This window comes from Squalius cephalus, assembly GCF_949319135.1.
Source record: "Squalius cephalus genome assembly, chromosome: 4".
NCBI classification, from domain to species: domain Eukaryota; kingdom Metazoa; phylum Chordata; class Actinopteri; order Cypriniformes; family Leuciscidae; genus Squalius; species Squalius cephalus.
Genome location: NC_137125.1, coordinates 7,483,591 through 7,491,207, shown reverse-complemented (window position 1 = coordinate 7,491,207; position 7,617 = coordinate 7,483,591).

The window sequence follows — 7,617 nt, the reverse complement described above, 5'->3', positions numbered from 1 at the left end:
GTAACAATTGTAAGTATGTATTTTTCGCGTTTATTGCGTTTTTTGATAAAAAAAAAAAAAGATAATAACACTTGTCATATTTATTTACTTTTTACATTTATATGTGAAAATAAAATAGAACAAAACACTACACAACACATTTGTTTATTCAAATATAGATATAACGGTCGGTATATAAATAAATAAATAAAACTGTCAAAAAAAAAAAAAAACCTCCGTTATTTAAACATTACTTTCGCGGGGTTTCCAGTCAGTGTCCTTCAGAGATACTCCTGAGGTAAACCAGGCCAGAGCCATCCAGGCATAAAATGTACTCCATCCTGTTTGTTTTCATTCTGACTAAACTTCTTTTCCTGAGGAGAAGAAAACGGCTTTTTTTCGGAAGAGCAACTCAAAGGCGTGCTTTGTTAGCTCGAAGATGCCACCTATTGGTAAGAAGATGTTATATTATACAGTAAGTTACACATTCAGCAATTAACTGAAAGTTAACAAACATTTATCAATTTAGTTTCCAGTGTTACTTATGATAATTGGCAGAACACATTTTTGTGTTTAAATGTAGCTATTTTTCAATATATAACATCCTAATTATATAATAATTAGTGCTGTCAATCGATTAAAAACTTTAACTAGATTAATCACACATTTTTTCTGTGATTAATCGCAATTAATCGCAATAAAAAAAAGAAATGTTTTTGTACGTTTTTAATATATTTTATAATGTAATAATTTCACAGTTAATCAAATTAATGTAGAAACAACATAAAAACAGTATATTTTAAATACTTGTTTAATGGCATCTTTTTATGAATGAAGGCCAGTATTACTGATATTAATACAGCTACTGATTTTTTTTTTTATTTCACATTAGGCTTCAAAAATATAACAGTTTTTAATTTAAGTGAACTTAAAACAATGCTAACATAAACCCATAAAAAATGTCATATTTACTCGTGCCCTTCCTGTCTTAACAGTTAGGAAATATACAGAAATTTAATAAAGTTATCAAAGTTATATGCAGTCTGCACTGCATAAACTATAAATTAAATAGTTAATCCTTATTAAAGCTACAAAAGTTATTTAGTCAAGAGCAGTGAGTCATTTTCTCTGTTCCCTTTGTTCTTTAACTTTACTGACAGGAAGCTTTATTGGCTGCTGTCCCTTTAAAGGAGAACTTGGTAACTTTTTTAACTTAATAAAACTGTCTAGAAATCATTTGGATGGTTAAACAACCTGTTCTGGTGATATTGGTGACTTTCCCCGCTCCCCCCAGCGTTCCCAGGCGGAAAACCAACCTTGCAACTTGGGGACTACCGTCCCGGAAAGATAGAAATTGGAAGTCTCGTGAGAAGTGAGAACGAGAACGAGAACGAGCGCGAAACACAAATTGCTTTACGGCAATTCGACATAAACACACACGCATGTATGCTGTATTACCAGATTACCCACCTCGGTAGACATAGCTCCACACGATACAGTTGGCTTTCTCCGATCATAACAAACGCACATGAGCAGCGGTAGAGAGGGGGAGGAGGCCGCCGCAAGTGAGTTTTTTACGACCGTGTTGTGAAATATACGCCCCCCCCACAGCTGTAGGGGGAGCTCGTGGGGAAAACATGCGACAACAAAAGGGAAAATCAGCGAAGAAGTGACTAGAGTTCGCTAGAGTTGCCGAGTTCTCCTTTAAGAGCAGACAGACACGCAGATCTCACCGTTTATATACTGTCTATGGATCTCACACGCGCCTCATTCTCTCACAACTCTTTGTTCATTTTAGACTTTATATAAATCATTTAAGTCTGCTCTTATGAGGATAATCGACAAAACTGACATTTTGGGATTGTTATTGTTATTGTTAGTGCAAGCGCGAAAGAGAACTGGATTCTGGCGCCCTGTCTATGCATTGTGTGTGTGTGTGTGTGTGTGTGTCACATAAGGACATTCACAGACAGCGCATTCTCTTTTGTCTTGCCGCGTTTGATATGTTTAAAAGCATTTAAATGAATAAGAGCGTGATTATATAATGTAAGCTAGCCAATGGATGGCAGAAAAGACGGATGCTGCGTTAATTGCGTTAAATATTTTAACACGTTAAAACAGACAAAAATTAATCGCATGCGTTAACGCGTTAACGTTGACAGCACTAATAATAATATGCTTATGCTTATATGATCATATCACATCATATCAACATCTTTAATTTTATATAACACTTTTTAATGTTAACTTTTTTATTAAACGCATCCTATTACATTGACATAAATATCATTATTGACCATTTCAGTAAATTTACTCTTTCAGTCTGGCACTCGAGCTCCATACTCCCTGCTGAACCAATCAGTGCCTGTCCTCAGGTTGTACCTGGATGGGAGAAGTGACCTGAGGCCAGACTTTCGACTTAACAGGCAAACACTGACCTACCTCATTTATACACTCTGTGAGGATCGTGATCATGGTTGGGCTCAGGATATAGAAATTCTGGTCTTCATATTCTGGCTTGCAAGTGCAACTTCTTATCGGGTTGTTTGCAGAGCATTTGATATGCCCCGTTCAACAGTTCACATGATTGTCCACAAAGTCTCAAAACTGCTCCTCAGAATCAAATGCAAAGTAATCCACTTCCCATCATTAGAAGAGCTAGAGGAAATCAGCACAGGCTTTGCAAACCTGGCTGGCAGTCCTGTCTTTAGTTCAGTCTTTTGCTGGTAGCATTGATGGCTGTCACGGTAGAATCAAGCCTCCATCTGCTGATTCTGTGTTACTTAAACAGAAAATTGTTCTACTCTATACAGTTACAAGCACTCTGTGACCACCAAGGTAAATACCTGGACGTTATCAGTCCATGACTCCCGAGTTTTCAGAAACAGCACGGTCTATTTGAAGGCACTGTACCCACCAGAGGGATACCACATTTTAGGAGATGGAGGTTACCCCTGTCTTAGCCAGCCAATCTCTCTCTTATCACTCCATATACAGTAGAGAGCCACTACAGAATCCAACTCAGCGTCGCTTCAACTTACACCATGCGAAAGCTCGATCCATCGTTGAGAGATCATTTGGCATTTTGAAAACCCGGTGGCGGTCACTTTTCTTTAAGGCCCTTGAAGTCAAGCCAGAATTTGCTCCAGAGGTCATCACTTGTTGTACTGTACTGCACAACATCTGCATCATGGAGCCAGAGGAAGAAGGACAGCTGAATGGTGATGATCCTGATGACCTGCAAGTGAGAGAGCCACAGAGTGGAGAACACACCAGAGACCGCTTGGCTGCAGCCGTTCCTGCTCCAGATGATGATGATGATTATGATGATGATGATGATGATGATGATGATGATGATGATGATGATCATCCTCCAGCCTTAAGACATCATGATTAATTATAACATGTATTATAGTTATGTTCAACTACTATATAGTTAGTATGTAATTAAATGAAAAACAAAACGAGTGTAATTATTTTAGGTTAGTTTATGTATCTGTTTATTTTTTCCAATTTTAATTCAAATCTAAGCTAATTTAAAACATGTTATAAATTCCTTGTTATAAGTATTATAAAATAATATAATCATATCTTAGTGTGTTTAGATGTACATGATATTGTTAATTTGCCATAACAGTTTATATTATTATAAGAATTAAAGAATCAGTTTTTTCAAAACAAAAAAAACAGTAAAACTCAAAATTATTTATTTAGAAAAAAAGATAACATTTTTATACATTTTTATAATTATTAGAAAATTTAATATCGCTTTCCATTTTTATGCAGATGATTCCCAACTGTACATCCCACTAAAATCAAGCAACTCAATGCAACCTCTTTTAGACTGCTTAAAAGAAATCAAAATCTGGATGAGTAATAACTTTCTTCAGTTGAACGAGAACAAAACTGAAGTAATCATCTTTGGCCCCTCAAGATCCAAAACTGTCACCACCGCTGACCTTGGTCCCCTTGCACCGTACGTTAAAACTCACGCACGCAACTTAGGCGTTATTTTTGACTCAGAACTTAATTTGGAAAAACAAGTATCTTTGACTCAGAACTTAATTTGGAAAAAAAGTATCATCTGTAGTGAAATCCAGTTTTTATCAGCTGAGAATCATTTCCAAACTCAAGCCTGTCCTGTCATTCAAAGATTTGGAAAAAGTCATCCATGCCTTCATAACCTCCCGTTTAGACTATTGTAATTCTCTAAACTTTGGTCTCCCTCTGACTCTAGTGGCACGGCTTCAGATGGTTCAAAACGAAGCGGCCAGACTGCTCACAAACACAAAAAAACGTGAACATATTACACCCGTCCTAGCTTCCTGTCCAGTCTAGGATACAATTTAAAATACTGCTAATGGTTTTTAAATATCTACACGCACTGGCCCCAAGCTACTTAGCAGATACCATTCAGCCCCAAACAGCTCCCAGAGCCCTCAGATCTTCCAGTCAGGGCCTGCTGTATTGTCCCACGGTCCCTGCTTAAGCGAAAAGGTGACAGAGCTTTCTCTGTTGCTGGTCCTCAGCTGTGGAACCGACTGTCACCTGACATCAGAAATGCCCCTCATATTGATATTTTTAAAGTTAGACTTGAAACCCACCTTTTTACATTGGCCTTTTAGGCATCTTAGATGTTTTTCCTGCTTAGTGTGTTTTCAACCTGTCGTTTCTATGTAAATGTTGTTTATTTGTCATTTATTTGTAAACGTATTTCTATTACATGTTTTTATTACCTTGTGGCCAATACAACTATGTACAGCACTTTGGTCAGCGCAAGCTGTTTTAAATGTGCTATAGAAATAAACTTTACTTACTTACTTACTATACTCAATGTTCAGATTTTAAATTTTTTCAACAATTTTCTCCAGAATTGAGAGAAGTCTCTCCTCTCTGATGTCCTCTTTTCTCATTCTCTCTTCTGTTCTATTACCTATAGAGTTCAATAAACTCCACAGATCTCCGTGCCTACATGGGGCTACTGATTTTGGCCGGCGTCTACAGGTCCAGAGGGGAGTCCACACGTTGCCTGTGGGATGATCGCAGTGGTCGTGCGATTTTTAGAGCCACCATGTCCCTCTCAAGATTCCATGAAATCAGTTTTGACGACAAGCTGCAGAGACCAGAGCCCCATGTAGGCACGGAGATCTGTGGAGTCCACCCCGGTCTAGTTTCTCATTGTGCGGCGCCCATGGAGGTTGGTCATGCTGACAATGAGGTCAATCATCTCCTCCGTAAAAAACAGATTGAACACAGAATCCATGTTCTGGACCTTTGCGATGGCGCGTCGGCCCTGGAGTCACCGCGCGAGTGGGCCCTTCCCAACAGGAACAGCTCAGTAGCCTGGTAGCAAGTCTTGCCAGAGAATCAAACAACAGTGCATGATTGTTCAACACATCCTCTTCAAATCAGACAGTAATCAGGTACTCACGCCAGGGATCTTCTTCAGTGTGAACAGCTTAATGGACAGATAATGCTTCCTCTTTGAGTCAAACAGCAATGCATGATTGTTCAACACATCCTCTTCAAATCAGACAGGATGGAGCTGCAGTCCTGCACAGCATACACTCAACACACAGCAGTTAGTAAATTTCGGTTCGGCACTCGAGACCAACGAGTATGCCAACTGGGGACACGAGCAGACACAGAATTATAATGTCCACACCTGTGCATGCGTCAATCACTTCAAATGGTCACACGTGTTCACTTCACACTAAGCACTGCAACTCACAACAACTCACAGTGAACAAGGTCTCCACTCGCGGTCCCAGCCGACTCCCTCCTCTCAATTGACGATGCTGTACATCCAAAACTGTGTGGGAAGTGCACTATGAACACACAACTGGCATTAGAGGCTTCGAATCGGATTTCAATAAGCTCCGGGGCAGTTTCACCAAACTGTTGTATACAGCGGTTACGGAAGGCATTAGGTTTCCTAATAAGAATTACATATGACACTTAACTGCTTGATGAAGTAACATAGATCCACTGCCTCTCTTCCTCTGTTAGCATTATCTCTCTTTATGGATCCGGATCCAGATCCATCCAAACCACTGATTTAAGGCTCCTTCCTCTAATGTGCAGTCTCTCCCCACTCTGTGTGACCTCCTCTCTCCACACAAACAGGTCCTTTTATAATCCCCCTCGCGAATACATGTCTCTCTCGCGGCTCAATCGCCGCTCGTTACACAGCTGATGCTCATCTCCCCATTTACTAAGCCCGGCCGGACTGTTTACATAGAAGGACCCGGAACCGGCCTGGTGTTACATAGAAATCGCTCCCACAGGGAAACAACATTGGGCAAAAGTAGTTCCGCTTCACGTCACCCTGTGACATTTTTATTGGTTTATTAAGTACAAACAGGCGAGTTATGAAAAATTGAGTGTGAGGGATTTGTTCACTTCACACAAAGATATCTTGGAATGAGATGGCTAACTGTATAGCGTTTAGTCCACTGTCTATAATAGCCTAATTTAGAGATCACTTTTGTTTTTAACCGACTACCGACAACTCTGACCGGTTATGGAGATATAAACATAATCGAAGCACTTACAGGATTTTCATTCAGGATTTCACTCTTTGTTAGGTTTCGTTTTGCCACGTTCAGCTACAGTGCGTATCTGCGGTAGCACCACAACAACAATCTGTGACGCCGTATAGGAGCTTACTCGGCTAATAGCTGCCCTGACTGCTGCCTCGCGCTAGGAAATAAATTAATTACTGTTATAAATATAAAACGCCACTAAAGACCTATCATTTTCACAATCATTTTTAATGTTAAAATATATTTGTTAGGGACCCCCCAAAATCCAAAAATAAATTCTTATGGGGGGTCCCTAATGACTTATGGAGGGTCCAGGACCCCCCAGACCCCCCTCATTTCGAACCCTGGAATTCGGACACCAGTACAAAATGGCCGACACCCTAAATAGCACACTATATAGTGGATAGGGAGCGATGTCAGACACAGCATAGGCTATGGTACAAATTACTAACCCTAACATTTGCACTTGTTCATTCGTTATTGTTTATAGGCCTACATATATTTATGATTTTACTGATCGCTGAAAGGAAATACAGTGTTTGAATTTAGTGTTTGTCTCTGTCTAAATAGTTTTGGTAATTTAACTCTTCATTTCAGACCGTTTCTCAAAATGCATTAATATAAAAAAATGATTATTCTTTTTATTTTATTTTTTTTGGTGCTAAAAAAACAAACAAAAAAAACAAAACAGAAAAGAAATCTAATCATAATAATAAATAAATGAATACATAAAATGCCACTATTACTAATAATGATACATAAAATATTATTAATAGTAGTTGTAATAATAACATCACAAGTAAACAATGTAAAAAGTAAAAAGAAAAGCTAATGGTGAATCTCGAATATAAGCACAATAAGACTTTTATTCACAATATTGTTTTCCTCACTGTTGTATTTTCAGATGCAGAGATCGTAACACAATATTGTTAAAATTACACCTTAAAAATGTGGTTTATAATTGAAGACAGTGAAACTGTGTGTGGAAGAAGAAACAGATTTAGAAGATAAAACTCATTAAATTCACATTTTTCACAATACACATCATTTCACAGCAGCTTTACAAAAAAATAGAGAGTCCACATTACAATCT